The sequence below is a fragment of the Protomyctophum parallelum genome (genome assembly GCF_964188405.1).
Source record: "Protomyctophum parallelum genome assembly, chromosome: 16".
NCBI lineage: Eukaryota > Metazoa > Chordata > Actinopteri > Myctophiformes > Myctophidae > Protomyctophum > Protomyctophum parallelum.
Genome location: NC_139711.1, coordinates 46,899,932 through 46,919,817, shown reverse-complemented (window position 1 = coordinate 46,919,817; position 19,886 = coordinate 46,899,932). Strand labels below are relative to the sequence as shown.

At 45.4% G+C, this 19,886-nt stretch overlaps 1 long non-coding RNA gene across 1 annotated transcript; it reads right to left on the bottom strand.

Moving 5' to 3' along the window:
• Window positions 1-1,885: 1,885 nt before the first annotated feature.
• Window positions 1,886-11,558, bottom strand: LOC310873583. Its single transcript, XR_014570505.1, has 3 exons — window positions 11,523-11,558; window positions 11,174-11,223; window positions 1,886-2,138 (listed from the first exon to the last, which is right to left on the bottom strand). It is a non-coding gene; the product is annotated as an uncharacterized lncRNA (long non-coding RNA).
• Window positions 11,559-19,886: the final 8,328 nt, after the last annotated feature.

Here is a 19,886-nt window from a genome sequence, read left to right as displayed (position 1 = left end):
CACAGTTTACAGATCACTTTCACTTTGGGATTTGGACACATTATTATTATGTGACGATGGGTAGCCTACAGTAAGCATTGTGGAAACCAAATAGCCTGTACAGTGGACTGTAGGCCTAACATCGGTGGTCGTCATGTAACTTGCCTGTATCTAAACCAAATAGCCTGTACAGTGGACTGTGGGCCTAACATCGGTGCTCGTCATGTAACTTGCCTGTATCTTACGTGTATTATGCGGTCTGCAGTGAACATTAACGTTTACGTCATACGGAGAGTTTACCGCGGGGATGTTGATTGATTAGGTCAGGATGACATTAGGTTATTATTCACTGATTGATTAGGTCAGGATGACATTAGGTTATTATTCACTGTGCCCAGCTGGGTTTTAACCCATTCTGAACGGGTTAACCCATTTTGGTGTCAGCATCATGTCATGCTTTAGCTATTGAAAAAATAGCAGATCTACAAGCTCATAGCGCGCCACCGAGTGGCGCGCTACGAGCTTGTAGGTCTGCTATTTTTGAAAAATCGAAGAACGACTGACATTTTTTAGAATTTGATCTCAGGTCAGAATGCGTTAAATCAGACGAGTGTGTGTCCCAGTGGAAACCTCGTATGAATCTGATCTCAGGTCAGAATGGGTTAATCAGACCAGTGTGTGTCCCAGTGGAAACCTCGTATGAATCTGATCTCAGGTCAGAATGCGTTAAATCAGACCAGTGTGTGTCCCAGTGGAAACCTCGTATGAATCTGATCTCAGGTCAGAATGCGTTAAATCAGACCAGTGTGTGTCCCAGTGGAAACCTCGTATGAATCTGATCTCAGGTCAGAATGCGTTAACGTCATTCTTTGCTGCTGAGCGGGTGTATCTGAGCGGAGCGCCCGATGCGTAGATGAAGGTGAGGGGGGGGGGGGGGGGATGAACACGAGCGAATGACGAGCGGAACAAAAGCCGCCGAGAGCGAAGAGCACATCAGTGTGTGTTTACACAAACACTTTAACCCATTCAGTGCACACACACAAACACACAGAGACGTAGACGTGCGTACACACGTGCACACACACAGAGACGTAGACGTGCGTACACACGTGCACACACACAGACACGTGGTGCATTTATTATAGGATATATATTTGTTTCCTTGGAAACAATTCTACTGGAACACAATATGTTCAGCTGGAGGTCAGGGGTCAAACCCTATCAATCTGGGGTCAGGGGTCAAACCCTATCAATCTGGAGGTCAGGGGTCAAACCCTATCAATCTGGGGTCAGGGGTCAAACCCTATCAATCTGGAGGTCGGAGGTCAAACCCTATCTTGGGGTCTTTAGCACATCAAGGTTTGATTGACAGATTGTCACTGTGCTTCTTACTGTATATACATCATCAGTGTGATGTCACCATGATGTCATGATGAGTCACTCATGACCAAATATGGAGTCCATGATGTCAGGCGTACTGGCGGCGGTGGTAACCATGACAACCTGGACTCACTCAGACATGTGGAGTAACCATGGTGACCTGATGTGACCCTCGCTCACATGGAGACTCTATCTCTGCTCACACAGAAACACTGAGGAGCCAGACCCCAACCAGAACCCAACGCAGAGGGGTTCAGAGGACGTGGTCTGGAAGGAGTGCAGGTGGGTCAGAGTGTCCTCTGAGGACACGTCATAGAAGGACAGAGTCCCAGCGGGACGGTCCACATACAGTGCTACTCTGTAGCCCCCGACCTCCCTGACCTCACGGTCAGCATCCACTGCTGCTCTGATGGAGCGTCTAGAGGGACCGACAGGGAGGTCAGTCTGCTCCCTATTGTGCATGACAGAGTAAATGTCACGACGACACTCCAGACTCCATGACATGCCATTGGATCCAAGACCACAGTCATGACCACCTCCTTTCCTGCTGATTGCTCTGTCAGTCCCTGCTATAGCAACGTCTCCACTGCACTCTACCTCAGAGTAGCAGCGTTCGCTCACACTCTCTGCACTCAGAACCTGATACAGGTCATCAAACCTCTCTGTATGGTCAGGATACTGATGACCTCGTCCCCCCTCCACTGTGACCTTCCTGTTGTCCTCAGACAGAGTGAGGTCACAGTGTGCTGTGTTTGTGTCCAGTGAGAGACGCTGGGAATCTGATGAGAAAACACACAGTAACCATTAAGTACATCATTCACTGACACACACACACACACACACACACACACACACTAGAGCCCTGCAAGCCCGTCGGGTACCGACGGGGTCCGGCCCGGCGCACCAAAACGGGCCCGGGCCGACTTTGTCACTACCCAACGGGCCGTGGGCCGGGCGGGCTCACGCGCCGTTATATTAATTTTCCGATGTGAATTTCACCCAGACTGGACTTGCTTCCGCAGCGCGGCAGCATGCTGCTGTCTCCATAGTGACGACGTGACGAATGACAATAACCCCTCCACAGTGTCCACACACACACACACGCACACACACACACACACACACACACACACACACACACACACACACACACACACACACACACACACACACACACACACACACACACACACACACACACACACACACACACACACACACACACACACACACACACACACACACACACACACACACACACACACACACACACACACACACACACACTACAATCTGGTCAAAACTATAAAGACTTTGAAACAACGTGTTTTACATTCTATCTCTCTCGCTCCGCGCCTAAACTCTCCTCCTCTCTCTCTCCTAATTATTATGCAGCGCAGCTGTACACACACACACACACGCACGCACACACACACACACACACACACACACACACACACACACACACACACACACACAGTCACACACACACACAGTCACACACACACACACACCGAGTACTAAGTAAGTAGGCCTAGGCTACGGCTCTCTGACAGAATTCATTTCAGGAGATCCGCAATAAAAACAAATTAAATACTGCGGGAGCATTATTACCAGTACCACACTAAACAAAGTTGGATTTGTACATTGCAGAAACTGCAGATACATAACGTAAGTGTTCTTACTTCTTATTATTGTCCGTCTGGGTTTTATAATGCAGCGTGAGTCCGCGATAGCCGATCTGCAAGCTCACAACGCGTTGCACTGATTGACAGTGCACGTGCAGCAGCTACTATATAAAACTATAATTAAGTAGGCTACTTTTTAGTGTGACGTCTGTGTGTTATTGACTTCTTGTTCCTTAATGTGGGTTTCTGCTTCTGCTGCTGCTGCTGCGTCCGTGCAACAAATGTGCACCAATAAAGCGGCCGCGGCGCGCATGCTATAGAAATAGCGTAATACCGGGCCCGGGCCTATTCTGGACTTGACCAACGGGCTTAGGGCCGGGCGGGCCCTTAACTCCACGGGCCCGGGCCGGGCACGGGCCCATTTTTTTATTTATTTTTTTATTTTAAGATATTTTTTTTGCGGCTTACGCCTTTTATTTATTTTTTAAGGGACAGACAGTAGGCTGACAGGAAACGGGAGAGAGATGGGGGATGACATGCGGTAAAGGCCGTGTCGGGTCCGGGAGTCGAACCCGCGGCACACCGCGACTGGATCACCAGTCCGGTGCCCAGACCGTTACGCTACGGCCTGGGCCTCGGGCCCATATTTTAGGCCCGTGCAGGGCTCTAACACACACACACACACACACACACACACTTGTGTGCGCGCGCATTTGCACCCAGTCTCACACACACACACACGTGCGCACATGCACACACACACACACACACGTGCGCACACGTACACTTACACACACACACACACACGTGCGCGCACACACACACACACACACACGCTTGCACCCAGTCTCTCTCTCACACGCGCGCGCACACACATGTGCGCTCGCGGCCGCGCACACACACGCATGCGTTTGCACCCAGTGTCTCTCACATCCATGTGCACGCACACACACGCGCACGCTCGTCTCTCTGACCCACACACACCCACATGCGCGCGCGCGCACACACACACACACACGTTTGCACCCAGTGTCTCTCGCACACACACCCGCATTTGCGCGCGCGCGCACACACACACACACACACACACACACCCGCATTTGCGAGCGCACACACACACACACCCGCATTTGTGAGCGCACACACACACACACCCGCATTTGCGAGCGCACACACACACACACACACACACACACACACTGTGGCGCTGAGTATGGGCTCAGCGTTGGATTCCTATTAATAAAATGTGCACTGCTAATCTGCCAATACGTCTCAGTACAAAATTGTCACTGGGCCTCTGTCCCCAGAGAAGGCCCTGACTTTACTGAGACAAAGAGGTGTGAAATAGGACACCAGCCATTAAAGTAGGGGGAAGCCAGCAGCTTTCTCCCACAGGCCAACTGACACAGCAGGAGATCTGATAAGGAACCATTCTTTCAACTCACAGCAGGGATGAGCACATCTTCACTGTCTCCAAATAGCCACACAGCACATGAGCACATGTGCTGGTTTCACTTCCTGGTTCACAGCCCTGGGGCACAAACAGCCAATCACAGGAAGAGCTGATGGCCAGACCCTGGAGACCCTGGCTAGCAGAACAGAGGGTTTAAATCACCTAGCCTGTGTCCCCTTGGGTCAGATTCAAATTAAACAACCAAGCTGAATCCACAACCTCGTGTACCTGCACGATGACCAGCCCTGTGTATATCACAATGCACAGGAACTAACAGTGTTGGGCAAGTTACTTTGAAAGCGTAGCTTGTAAAGCTACAAGTAGCTCACCATGGCAGTAGCTTGATCAAGCTACATAGCTACCACCGGAGAGATGTAGCTTGTAAAGCTACAGCTACATGGAAAAAGTAGCTCAAAGTAGCTCAGCTACTTTTTATTTTTCAGCGTTAAATTGAGAATGTACATGCGGGAGACCCCTCCTCCCCTCTGGGAGACCCCTCCCCTCTGGGAGACCCCTCCTCCCCTCTGGGAGACCCCTCCCACCCTGCTCCCCTCGGGGAGACCCCTCCTCCCCCTGCTCCCCTCTGGGAGACCCCTCCTCCCCCTGCTCCCCTCTGGGAGACCCCTCCTCACCCTGCTCCCCTCTGGGAGACCCCTCCTCACCCTGCTCCCCTCTGGGAGACCCCTCCTCACCCTGCTCCCCTCTGGGAGACCCCTCCTCCCACCCTGCTCCCCTCTGGGAGACCCCTCCTCACCCTGCTCCCCTCTGGGAGACCCCCCCACCCTGCTCCCCTCTGGGAGACCCCTCCTCCCCCTGCTCCCCTCTGGGAGACCCCTCCTCCCACCCTGCTCCCCTCTGGGAGACCCCTCCTCACCCTGCTCCCCTCTGGGAGACTCCCCCACCCTGCTCCCCTCTGGGAGACCCCCCCACCCTGCTCCCCTCTGGGAGACCCCTCCTCCCCCTGCTCCCCTCTGGGAGACCCCCCCACCCTGCTCCCCTCTGGGAGACCCCCCCACCCTGCTCCCCTCTGGGAGACCCCTCCTCCCCCTGCTCCCCTCTGGGAGACCCCTCCTCCCCTCTAGGAGACCCCTGCTCCCCCCTGGGAGACCCCTCCCACCCTGTGATACCAGGGCCAATCAGAGGCCAATTAGAGGCAGCTGTCAAGTGCTGATATGCCCTCAAAGCAATCAGAAAAAGGAACAGTCCTTGATTTTTCAAAGGGGGTTCTAGTACAAGAATTAACACAGCAACCAATGGTCAAAATTTATATATTTCTTTCATGTTATTGCCCAAAATTGTAGCTTGTAACTTCAGTAGCTAAGCTACAAAAAATGACCCAAAAGGTAGCTGAGCTACTTGACGAGGTACACAAATATGAATGTAGCTAAAATACCACAAGCTACAGTAAAATGTAGCTCAGCTACGTAGCTCAGCTACATGTAGCTTAATACTCCCCAACACTGGGAACTAAGCAGCCTCACATAGACCAATGGTAAATATGAATTCATGCAATAACTAAATGAATAATGATCTATGTGTTGTGATGTGAACCTGTATTGACAAAATGTATTGTATTGTGAATTCTTGTCTTATAGGTTCTTTACCTAATCTTTAACTAATTAAAGGCCTGAACAAGGGCTATAATCACTAACCCGATCTAAAGAGCTAAGCTCGTTGTGCTAAATGTATGTTTATGAAATCAATATAATAAAAATATATAAAGACAAATGAGTTATGTTATTTAGGTTGCGAATGGCCTGAGATTTGAGTAAATACATTTTGACCCTATGTGAAGTTGATTCCCTTTCAGAGGGACTAGATAGCACGGTTAATGTTATCAATTAACAAAGAAGCTGTAGCAAACTATAAATCTGAACACACACACACACACACACACATTATTAAATTAAATGTCAGAGGCGAAGTGATGTCGGCAAGGTAAATGTAGGCCTAAATTAAAATTAAATTGAATAACACTCGATTGTGGGTTAATACATACAGTGTAATACATACAGACGTAACACTTGGCATTCAGGCCAAAAAGCTCTATTTTGGTTTCATCAGACAAGAGAATCTTGTTAATAATGGTCTGAGAGTCGTTTAGGTGCCTTTTGGCAAACTCCAAGTGCGCTGTGACGCCCGGCTGTCATGTGCCTTTTATTGAGGAGAGGCTTCGGTCTGGAGGAAACCAGGCACCGCTCATCACCTGGCAAATACCATCCCTACGGTGAAGCATGGTGGTGGCAGCATCATGCTGTGGGGATGTTTTTTAACGGCAGGAACTGGGAGACTTGTCAGGATAGAGGGAAAGATAAATGGAGCAGTGTACAGACATTCTGGATGAAAACCTGCTCCAGAGCACTCAGGACCTCCGACTTGGTCAACGATTCACCTTCCAACAGGACAACGACCCCAAGCACACAGCTAAGATAACGAAGGATTGGTTTTAGGACAACTCTGTGAAAGTCCTTGAGTGGCCCAGCCAGAGCCCAGACTTGAACCCCATTGAGCATCTCTGGAAGGACCTGAAAATAGCTGTTCAGCGACGCTCCCCGTCTAACCTGACAGAGCTTGAGAGGATCTGCAGAGAAAAAGTGGGAGAATACCCCAAATTCAAGTATGCCAAGTAGAGCCCGACCGATCCGTCGGTCGCACCGATGTATCGGTCATTTTCGGGTCATTTTGCGACATCGGTGTTTATTTAATCCGATGTCCCGATTTTTATACAGGAGGGGGAAAATTATTTAATGTTTACTACAGTCTGACGCCCAGTGTTCAAAGAACGATCGTTCACGAAAACCCACCAATAAGCCCTTCAGACTTGGATGGTCAGAGCGGCGCCATTACATACAAAGGCAATGCAAAGACGAGAATTGCGCAAACGGGCACAGCGCGACCTGCCGCGGTACAAACTGGACGAATCGAGGCGAATATATATTCAGGTCTGAACTACAAGTTCAAGTCTGATCTACAAGCTCACAACGCCTACAAGCTCACAACACTCACAACGCGTCGCGTCCGCGACACGTTGTGATCTTGTAGATCAGCTATTTTCAGCATGCGGAGATATGCAGGCTCTGAGAGCATTCAGAAACTTTTACCTTCACGATAAAAGTATGCAGCTTTCACAAGTTGGCCCATGAAGACAAGGAAAAGGATTAAGAATTCGTTGGCATTTCACATTGCAAAAGATTTTTTCCAAAATGTAAAAATATTATAATAAGGAATTAATTTGGATAATGGTAATGGTATATTGTACAAATTGTCACTTTATTAATCCCAAAGGTTTGGACTGCATTTAATTTTCAACACAAAACCTTAAACTGACTATGTGTGTGGAATATAAATATTTGCTTTATTGACTGAGTGACTTTGTGTTGGGTTCAAATCATCTACAGTGTTTTGAAGTATAACCAGGTAGGTTGCTGTTTTTTACACAGTGACCTTTGTAGGGTTTTATGATTCAAACCTATAATGGTGGAAACCACTACATAAATAAAAGGCATGATAAGAACATGTATTAATACCACGCTATACAAAGAAAACAATGGTGCTACCTAATTTCTGGTGGCGCTACCAAATGAAAAGGTAGGTGGCACAGTGCTACCTGTGAAAAGGTTAGTCTGGAGCCCTGATCCTACATACAACTAAAAACATTACACCTGTGTGAAGTGAGGGGTGCTAAACTGCTAATATATTAAAGTCTAACTCATGTTGATTAGGTGATGTAATGGTGATTAAGGTGTCTATTCAGTATTTTAGCTGTGACGTGAGCGCCCCCTCCTGAGATACTTCCGGGTCCTACTTTTGTGTCGCTTTTGTGTCCCCATGGAGTTATACTGTGACGCTCCGTCGGACTAAATCTGAGACGAAAACAACCACGAAAGTCTCATTTTACCGCTTTCCTCGCAACAACAAAGCTGCGCTGCTCTCCAAAATCTGGCTGTGACAGGCCGTCTGCCCCACATGGAATACTATCGCCATTTTATTTGATTGTGTCAACTAAATCCTCATTAATGCAAACTAGATTCAACATACTCAAGCCTGCACACATTGTAAATATCCCCCGAAATATTTTACCGAGCAAATGGACTGTTGCCACCTTCAATAATAATGATAATAATAGTCTTTATTGTCTCCACATCATATATTTTTGTTGTCATGGACACTTGTACAAAACATTAATAATTCCACTCGAGTTGGAAGCATTAAGACCCATTTTAACCCTCTATGGCTTCCTTTCTGAAAAATAACGTCAATTTAAAAAGATTCACACGTTTAGATATTCAATTTACAATGGGATGCGGACGGGAGCTGGTGCCACTTGGACCCGGACGTAACGTATAGCACTACAAAATGACGTCGGACTTAAATACTGAATTGCTCAGACACTGACATTTTTTGTAGGACGGACATCTACACTAATAGCTGGATAATAGGAGGGCATATATAGGGGTGCATTTAATTTAGAAAAAAAGCCTTACGTGCCAAAACATTTTATTTAAATGTATTCAATGTATTCTATTGTTAATTTAATTAAAAAAACGTATTTTGAAGTTTAGACGTTTTTAAAATGTATTTTTTATTATTGATTACGAAACATCGGTCCAAAACATCGGCATCGTATCGGCATCGGGGGTGTAGGTCTCTCCAAAATCGGCATCGGACCCAAAAATATGGCATCGGTCGGGCTCTAATGCCAAGCTTGTAGGATCATTCCCAAAAAGTCTTAAAGGTATATTCAGTGATTTCACTCAAAAAACCTTAGGTTTCGTTTTTGGCTGTGGGACCCAGCCTTTCGTCCAATCAGGATAGAGAGTCAAAAACGAAACCTAAGGTTTTTTGACCCCCAGGGGTTAACTGGGGACAGGGACGAACTCCTTATATGGCCAGCACACTCTATAGTAGGGAGGATTATCACAACAAAACAAAAAAATAAGTGATATTTGAATTAAGTGAAATCACTGAATATACCTTTAAGGCTGTAATTGCTGCCAACTTGGTACTAAGTCAAGAGTGTGAATACTTATGTACATGTGTTTTTCCAGTTTCTTATTTTTTATAAATTAACAAAATATTTGAGACAACTTTTTTCACTTCATCATTATTGGGGTATTGTGTGTAGATTGATGAGGAAAAAAACGGATTTAATCCATTTTGAAATGAGGCTGTAACAAAACAAAATGTGGTAAAAGTGAAGGGGTGTGAATACTTTCCAAAGGCACTGTATAGGCCTATAGTCCGGCAGCCGACAGGCGTCTTTTGTTTAACCCATTTAGACCCGAGGAGGATTCTACAAATGCCTTCTACATCCTGACAGTTTCCTGAAGAAACCTCATGTTTTTATGTCAGTGTTTCTCAACCTTTTCCATGTCAAGGACCCCCAATAATATATGTATTTCACCACCGACCCCCATCTGAAAATATGTTGTTCCAGGGACCAACATATTTGGTCTACAAGCTATGAGCTTGTAGATCTGCTATTTTTCAATAGCTAAAGTATAACATAATGCTTGAAACACCAGAATGGGTTAAAGTGGGATATTTGGTATATAGTCTTTTTCATTGGCCTGAACTATTGTCTATATTCATACATTCATGAATCCACTTGCTGAGCGGCTGTCACTATTGGGCTTTCTTTTTCATTAACATCCTACGGCAGGCAAAATGGTCCAACATGTCAAACTTTCCTCATGCTTTAAGTAGCATGTGACATGTAAAACTTTCCTCATGCTTTAAGTAGCATGTGACATGTAAAACTAAGGGCTTTTCATGATTCTGAATACATTCCAGGCATTAGTTTTACACAAAAAACCCTCCTTGGGCTAAAAACAGCCATTGACGTCATGACAAATGTGATGAGGTCAGCACATTTTGGGCAAGTGGCTATGGCTGTTTGACATGTCACATGCTACTTCATGGCTCCACCCCCCCCCCCCCCCCCCCCATCTGAAAATATGTTGTTCAAGCTCATAGCGCGGCACTCAGTGCCGCGCTATGAGCTTGTAGGTCTGCTATTTTCAATAGCTAAAGTATAACATAATGCTTTAAAACACCAAAAGGGGTTCCCGCCCAGAATGGGTTAAAACATAATGGAAGTTTGACATCTTTGACATCTTTGCCTGCCATAGGATGTTAACGGTCACAAGAAACCCCTATAAAAAAGCCCAATACTTTCAGCCGGTCAGCAAGTGGATTCATGAATGTATGTATATAGACAATATTTTAGGCCAATAAAAAAGACTATATTCCCACCCGTCAACCTCGACTGCCGGACTACTAGACAAGGAGGTTAAATGGGAGGCTATTGTGCAGTCAAAGTTACCAATACAAGCTAGTTAATTCAGCATTCTTTTATTGAGCGGTCAGGCCGGTATGGTAGGCCTCAGGCCTAGCAATATAGGCCTCAGGCCTACCATATCTGGCCCACGTTCAAATATGTGAGTGAGTGTTTCTGTCATTCTGATCTCCAACATATTTCTATTGACTGGCTTTATCTCTCAGCCAAGGCTGTAGTTGTCTGCAACGTGTCACTAAGGAGTATGAAATCCTTGTTTGACCAACACGCACACGCCTGAAGATGCACTGTGTGCGCGCCAGACTGCGTGCTTGACAAACTACAATGTGAAAGCAAACCCGACCAAGAATGTTACAACTACAGCCCTGAGTTTACCAACTATACAGTAGGTGTTAAAAAACTCTGTATAAGATGTCAATAGTGAGAGATACTCACGTCCTTGAATGAGATGAGGATTGAACCGATCTTCTCCACCATGTTTCACTCTGTAGGAAGTAGAAAAACAATGCATCAATGTCTGACTGTCTAACACAACGTCTCCACTAGCTGACACTACAGTGTTTCACTCTGTAGGAAGTAGAACAACAATGCATCAATGTCTGACTGTCTAACACAACGTCTCCACTAGCTGACACTACAGTGTTTCACTCTGTAGAAGTAGAACAACAATGCATCAATCATCACATGTCTGAAACTAGTAAAATAGTGGTGATGCCCACAAACATTACCCACACATAGTAAAGGGTTCTGCTGTAAACCGGGCCCCACAACAGGGTCTACTCACTTGAGATTCTCCAGCCCAGCAGAGAGCAGCATCTTCTTCCTGACTCATTCACCATGTTGAGACTCACGTCCAATTCTCTCAGATGGAGGGAGGGATTAGAAGTTAGAGCTGAGGCCAGAACTTCACAGCATCGCTCTGACAACCAGCAGTTCTCCAGTCTAAATGAAGAATACAACCAGATGAGAGAGAGAGAGAGAGAGAGAGAGAGAGAGAGAGAGAGAGAGTGAGAGAGTGAGAGAGTGAGAGAGTGAGAGAGAGAGAGAGAGAGAGAGAGAGAGAGAGAGAGAGAGAGAGAGAGTGAGAGAGAGAGAGAGAATATGATTCACATTGCATGTGAATCAGAGTCTAAGGGAGGGTGAGCTAATAGTATTTAGAGTCTAAGGGAGGGTGAGCTAATAGTATTTAGAGTCTAAGGGAGGTGAGCTAATAGTATTTAGAGTCTAAGGAGGGTGAGCTAATAGTATTTAGAGTCTAAGGAGGGTGAGCTAATAGTATTTAGAGTCTAAGGGAGGGTGAGCTAATAGTATTTAGAGTCTAAGGGAGGGTGATCCAATTCTGATAATAAAATAGTCTGGGTTTTTATATACTGTATACATGTTTTACTGCAGCTTTTTAAAATTCAGTCGGACTTTGTCTAATAATACCCCTCTGTTGCTTTCACTTGTAGAACACACACACACACACACACACACACACACACACACACACACACACACACACACACACACACACACACACACACACACACACACACACACACACACACACACACACACACACAAATATGTAGTTCCAGGGACCCCCAGAAGCAAATATCTTAGTTCAAAATGTTCGCTCTGAAATATATATTCAATGATTTGCGCCACATTTTAACGATTTTTCAAAAATAGCAGACCTACAAGCTCATAGCGCGCCACTCGGTGGCACGCTATGAGCTTGTAGATCTGCTATTTTTCAATAGCTAAATGATAACATAATGTTTAACCCATTTAGGCCTGACGTCGAAATAAAGAAAATGTATTCTGAAAGAATATGTATTTAAAGATCTGTGTTGCATTTTCACGATTTTTTTAAAATAGCAGACCTACAAGCTCGTAGCGCTTGTAGTGTGAGTTACCATGATATTAACCTCATCCACACTCTTCAAATACTACCACCATCATAACTACATTATAATCACTTACTATAACAGAACTATAACAGAACTTTACTTAACCAAATAAAAATAAAAATGTTAAATGAATCTGACCTGAGAGTCTCCAGACAACAGTTTGGGCTCTTCAGTGCAGCACAGATGAGATCCAGTCCAGAATCCTTCAAGACGTTTCCACTCAGGTCCAGTTCTCTCAAATGGGACGGATTGGAGCTGAGAGCTGAAGCCACAACTTCACAGCCTCTCATTGACAAGGAGCAGTTCTCCAGTCTAAATGAAGAATACAACCAGATGGAGAGAGACAGAGAGAGAGAGAGAGAGAGAGAGAGAGAAGGGGGGGGGGGGGGAGGGAGATTAAAACCAATAAAATACATATTCCTGGATAGATAATAATACCCCTCTGTTGCTTTCACTTGTAGAACGAACACACACACACACACACACACACACACACACACACACACACACACACACACACACACACACACACACACACACACACACACACACACACACACACACACACACACACACACACACACACACACACACACACACACACACACACACACACGTCTTTCTCTCTCTACTCTGCCGATGCGAACGTAAATAAAAGCCTGTCTACTGAAGGATAGTCTGTCTCAGTCCCTCATATTTCTGGACACTTTCTTCATACTGAGCGAGCACAGAAACGCTATTGGCCCATTTTGGACTGAGGTCGATTAAAAAAAGGCTTCTAAATCCTAACATTATTCTGAAAAACCCATGTTTCTATGTCAGTGGTGCTCAACCTTTTTCATGTCAAGGACCCCCAGAATTATCTCTATTGGGCCACGGACCCCCATCTGAAAATATGTAGTTCCAGGGACCCCCCAGAAGCCAATATTTTAGTTAAAAATGTTTGCTCTGAAATATATATTCAATGATTTGCGCCACATTTTAACGATTTTTCAAAAATAGCAGACCTACAAGCTCATAGCGCGCCACTCGGTGGCGCGCTATGAGCTTGTAGATCTGCTATTTTTCAATAGCTAAATTATAACATAATGTTTAATATAAATATCCAAAACTCGTGGATGACACTGACAACATAACACATTGAACCACTCAGAGGTGTTTAGGTTTTAAATGTGGTATCTCAGCATAAAGACTACATACATTAGTCACTGTATCTTATCAATATTATGGTCAGTGTGAGTTACCATGATATTAACCTCATCCACACTCTTCAAATACTACCACCATCATAACTACATCATAATCACTTACTATAACAGAACTTTACTTAACCAAATACAAATAAAAAATGTTAAATTAATCTGACCTGAGAGTCTCCAGACAACAGTTTGGGCTCTTCAGTGCAGCACAGATGAGATCCAGTCCAGATCCTTCAAGCCGTTTCCACTCAGGTCCAGTTCTCTCAAATGTGACGGATTGGAGCTGAGAGCTGAAGCCACATCTTCACAGCCTCTCATTGACAAGGAGCAGTTCTCCAAGGAGCAGTTCTTCAGTCTAAATGAAGAATACAACCAGATGGAGAGAGAGAGAGAGAGAGAGAGAGAGAGAGAGAGAGAGAGAGAGAGAGAGAGAGAGAGAGAGAGAGAGAGAGAGAGAGAGAGAGAGAGAGAGAGAGAGACAGAGACAGAGACAGAGACAGAGACAGAGACAGAGACAGAGACAGAGACAGAGACAGAGACAGAGACAGAGAGACAGAGAGACAGAGAGAGAGAGAGAGAGAGAGAGAGAGAGAGAGAGAGAAGGGGAGATTAAAACCAATAAAATACATATTCCTGGATAGAGAAGCTACTTGCAACCAGCAGAAGAAGACTTTTCATAAAACTGCAATTTGAATTGGCTCATAAAAGAATCATTTTTTCCAGATGAAGATAGATATTCGTCCAAAGTTCACGTTGGTCAACAGTAGAACACTACATTTTCAATATTCAATAAATTCAGTCGAAATGGGAGGGTGAGCAAATAGTATTTAGAGTCTAAGGGAGGGTGAGCTAATAGTATTTAGAGTCTAAGGGAGGGTGAGCTAATAGTATTAGAGTCTAAGGGAGGGTGAGCTAATAGTATTAGAGTCTAAAGGAGGGTGAGCTAATAGTATTTAGAGTCTAAGGGAGGGTGAGCTAATAGTATTTAGAGTCTAAGGGAGGGTGATCCAATTCTGATAATAAAATAGTCTGGGTTTTTATATGTACATGTTTTACTGCAGCTTTTTATTTATTTAATCAGACTTTGTCTAATAATACCCCTCTGTTGCTTTGACTTGTAGAACGAACACACAACGAACACACACACACACACACACACACACACACACACACACACACACACACACACACACACACACACACACACACACACACACACACACACACACACACACACACACACACACACACACCCCTCCGTCTTTCTCTCTCTACTCTGCCGATGTGAACGTAAATAAAAGCCTGTCTACTGAAGGATAGTCTGTCTCAGTCCCTCATATCTCTGGACACTTTCTTCATACTGAGCAAGCACAGAAACGCTATTGGCCCATTTTGGACTGAGGTCGATTAAAAAAGGCTTCTAAATCCTAACATTATTTTGAAAAACCCATGTTTCTATGTCAGTGGTGCTCAACCTTTTTCATGTCAAGGACCCCCAGAATTATCTCTATTGGGCCACGGACCCCCATCTGAAAATATGTAGTTCCAGGGACCCCCCAGAAGCCAATATTTTAGTTAAAAATGTTTGCTCTGAAATATATATTCAATGATTTGCGCCACATTTTAACGATTTTTCAAAAATAGCAGACCTACAAGCTCATAGCGCGCCACTCGGTGGCTCGCTATGAGCTTGTAGATCTGCTATTTTTCAATAGCTAAATTATAACATAATGTTTAATATAAATATCCAAAACTCGTGGATGACACTGACAACATAACACATTGAACCACTCAGAGGTGTTTAGGTTTTAAATGTGGTATCTCAGCATAAAGACTACATACATTAGTCACTGTATCTTATCAATATTATGGTCAGTGTGAGTTACCATGATATTAACCTCATCCACACTAAGGTTGGGCGATATGCCAAATTTTTTCAACCGCCCATCGTCTGACAAATATTCGCCGATTAACGATGTATTCGTGTCATAAAAGTAAAGTGAGAACAGCTCACTGCAGGTCGCAAAAAAGACAGATCTACAAGCTCTCAAGGCGCCGCGTCCTGCCTGTTTTTGCAGCTCCGTTCGCTAGGCGTTGAGAGCTTGTAGATCAGTCTGTTTCTGCAGACTGCAGCGCAGCCAGGGTAACTTGCTCCCTTGCCTCCCCGCACCGGCGGTCCGTCGGAGGCTCGGAGCGGAGCAGCGGAGCCCACAAGCTGCTGCGGCCGGGCTGCTGCTGATCTACAAGCTCTCAAGGCTCTCTTTTTGCAGCGTTGGTGTCGGCGTTCGTTCACGTTGTCAATAAAAATAACTTAGATTACAGGCGGATATGAAGTTCAATCAGTGGGTTGCAGCACAAGTAGGGGCTACACGCTAAGCTAACGCTAAGCTAACGAACGATCCCCGAGCCTATACACTAACACTAGTAGACAGTTTTTTTATTTCCCCCCCCCCGACTTCACGGGTGAGGCATTGGGATTGTGATGAGACACGAGACAGCAGTGTGCATTCTGTTGTGACTGTATATTATTAAACTGCATGGGTCTGGACTCCGGAGCTTAAACAACATGTAGGCTACAGCCTCCCTCAGCTCCCAGGCTGAGGGCTCCCAGCCTTTACTCTGGCTGGCGGCTGCCGTAAGTGCCGTGCCCCGGTGCCCGATGCTGCTGAGTGCGGGGACTGTGGGAGCATACATTATAACGGGAGGAGGTGATTTCCACCCGGCCGCTGTTACTACTTTGCCTGGGCCAAATTGATTCACATGTTGCTCACACTTTACAGGTTAATTGGGCTAAATCGTCCCGAGAAATCGCCTAATAAAAATATTCGGCGATTGGATTCGTATATTCGCGATTGACGATGTATTCGTATCGTCACCCAACCCTAATCCACACTCTTCAAATACTACCACCATCATAACTACATCATAATCACTTACTATAACAGAACTTTACTTAACCAAATACAAATAAAAATGTTAAATTAATCTGACCTGAGAGTCTCCAGACAACAGTTTGGGCTCTTCAGTGCAGCACAGATGAGATCCAGTCCAGAATCCTTCAAGACGTTTCCACTCAGGTCCAGTTCTCTCAAATGGGACGGATTGGAGCTGAGAGCTGAAGCCACAACTTCACAGCCTCTCATTGACAAGGAGCAGTTCTCCAGTCTAAATGAAGAATACAACCAGATGGAGAGAGACAGAGAGAGAGAGAGAGAGAGAGAGAGAGAGAGAGAGAAGGGGGGGGGGGGGGGAGGGGAGATTAAAACCAATAAAATACATATTCCTGGATAGATAATAATACCCCTCTGTTGCTTTCACTTGTAGAACGAACACACACACACACACACACACACACACACACACACACACACACACACACACACACACACACACACACACACACACACACACACACACACACACACACACACACACACACACACACACACACACACACACACACACACACACACACACACACACACACACACACACACACACACACACACACACACACGTCTTTCTCTCTCTACTCTGCCGATGCGAACGTAAATAAAAGCCTGCCACATCTTCACAGCCTCTCATTGACAAGGAGCAGTTCTCCAAGGAGCAGTTCTCCAAGGAGCAGTTCTTCAGTCTAAATGAAGAATACAACCAGATGGAGAGAGACAGGGAGACAGAGAGAGAGAGAGACAGAGACAGAGACAGAGAGACAGAGAGACAGAGAGACAGACAGAGAGACAGAGAGACAGAGAGAGAGAGAGAGAGAGAGACAGAGACAGAGACAGAGACAGAGACAGAGACAGAGACAGAGACAGAGACAGAGACAGAGACAGAGACAGAGACAGAGACAGAGAGAGAGAGAGAGAGAAGGGGGAGATTAAAACCAATAAAATACATATTCCTGGATAGAGAAGCTACTTGCAACCAGCAGAAGAAGACTTTTCATAAAACTGCAATTTGAATTGGCTCATAAAAGCATAATTTTTTCCAGATGAAGATAGATATCCGTCCAAAGTTCACGTTGGTCAACAGTAGAACACTACATTTTCAATATTCAATAAATTCAGTGGAAATGGGAGGGTGAGCTAATAGTATTTAGAGTCTAAGGGAGGGTGAGCTAATAGTATTTAGAGTCTAAGGGAGGGTGAGCTAATAGTATTTAGAGTCTAAGGGAGGGTGATCTAATAGTATTTAGAGTCTAAGGGAGGGTGAGCTAATAGTATTTAGAGTCTAAGGGAGGGTGAGCTAATAGTATTTAGAGTCTAAGGGAGGGTGAGCTAATATTATTTAGAGTCTAAGGGAGGGTGAGCTAATAGTATTTAGAGTCTAAGGGAGGGTGAGCTAATAGTATTTAGAGTCTAAGGGAGGGTGAGCTAATAGTATTTAGAGTCTAAGGGAGGGTGAGCTAATAGTATTTAGAGTCTAAAGGAGGGTGAGCTAATAGTATTTAGAGTCTAAGGGAGGGTGAGCTAATAGTATTTAGAGTCTAAGGGAGGGTGAGCTAATAGTATTTAGAGTCTAAGGGAGGGTGAGCTAATAGTATTTAGAGTCTAAGGCCCTCATTTATCAATCGAGTGTAAAATCTGCCACAGATTCGAGTGCAGGTTTCGTAGTACACCCACGTCGCCACGGCATTTATAAAGTGATCGCAAACAGCTGATCCTTCCTTAATTTTGTTCTCACGTTAATAAATGTCACGGCTGAATTTGATCTGGCACGCCCTAAGAAATCAAGCCTCGCCCTCGTTTTTGCGACATGAACAACGGCAATACGTTTCCTGAAACCATGGTTACATGAAAAAATAGGTTTCTCCCGTGCCTTGCTGCTCGCCTCACCCCCCTCTCTCATACACACGCACAGCACGCACACGCAACTTGCAAGCCCAACTAACTGGTGTGTTGTTAAACAAATTTAATAAAGAACGAACACCTGCATGAATTAAATAAAGCGTGCGTGCGGGGGGTGAGGCGGGCAGCAAGGGAAGCGAAGCGAGCGGAGAAACAGACAACTAAACTAGAAAAAGTGCCCTTCCGGGCACAGGTCTCCACCAGGTTATCCACAGATCCGTGCAGTTAGAGGTAAAAACACTTTTCGGCCAGTTATAGCGCCACCTTGAGGCTGAGTTGAAATTGTTCATGTGGCATTTCGTCCTCGGCCTAGTGGGAATGTGGGTGCACAATTTCACGGAAATCACGCGATGTGTTCATGATTTGCAGCATTTTGTTTGAAACTGAGCACTCCTGTGAACTTTGGAAGCCAATCTTAACCAATCAGGATGGAGTGTGATAAATCTGAAAGACCCGTTTCGTTGAATGGCTCTAGAGAGACTGTGTACCAATTTGCGTGATGTTTGGACAAAATCTGTAGGTGTACTGTGCAAAAACTTGTTTTGCACAAAGCGGCCTCTTGGTGGCGCTATAACAGGCCGTTCTGGAAAGTTTGGGGCAGAGGTTCATCGTTGGCATCCAGGGAGTGTGTGTGCAAAATTTGGCATGGACCGGGTTAACGGTGAAGTTTTTGCACAAAGCGGCCTCTTGGTGGCGCTATAACAGGCCGTTCTGGAAAGTTTGGGGCAGAGGTTCATCGTTGGCATCCAGGGAGTGTGTGTGCAAAATGTGGCATCGACCGGGTTAACGGTGGCCGAGATTAGCCTGTCACGGACACACGGACGGACGGACGGACGGACGGACGGACGGACACACAAACGGACGGACGGAGTGCAAAACATACTCTCCCCACATGCCTTCGGCCTGGTGGAGACAATAAAGTTGTAGGCCTACCCTGTGACAGGGTAGGCCTACAACTTTATTTAATTCATGCAGGATCCCTGTCTGTTTCCCTCTCACCTCGCTTGCCTTGCTGTCATGCACGCACGCACCTACATGACACATTAAATAAAGCTGTCTGTTTCTCCTCTCGCTTCGCTTCCCCCTCACGCACGCACGCACATATCGCTATTTGCAACATTCACTGTGTGTTGTTAGTTGTATATTAAATTATTAAAGTATTTTTAATTTAATATACAACAAGATATATTAGTGAACGAAAACC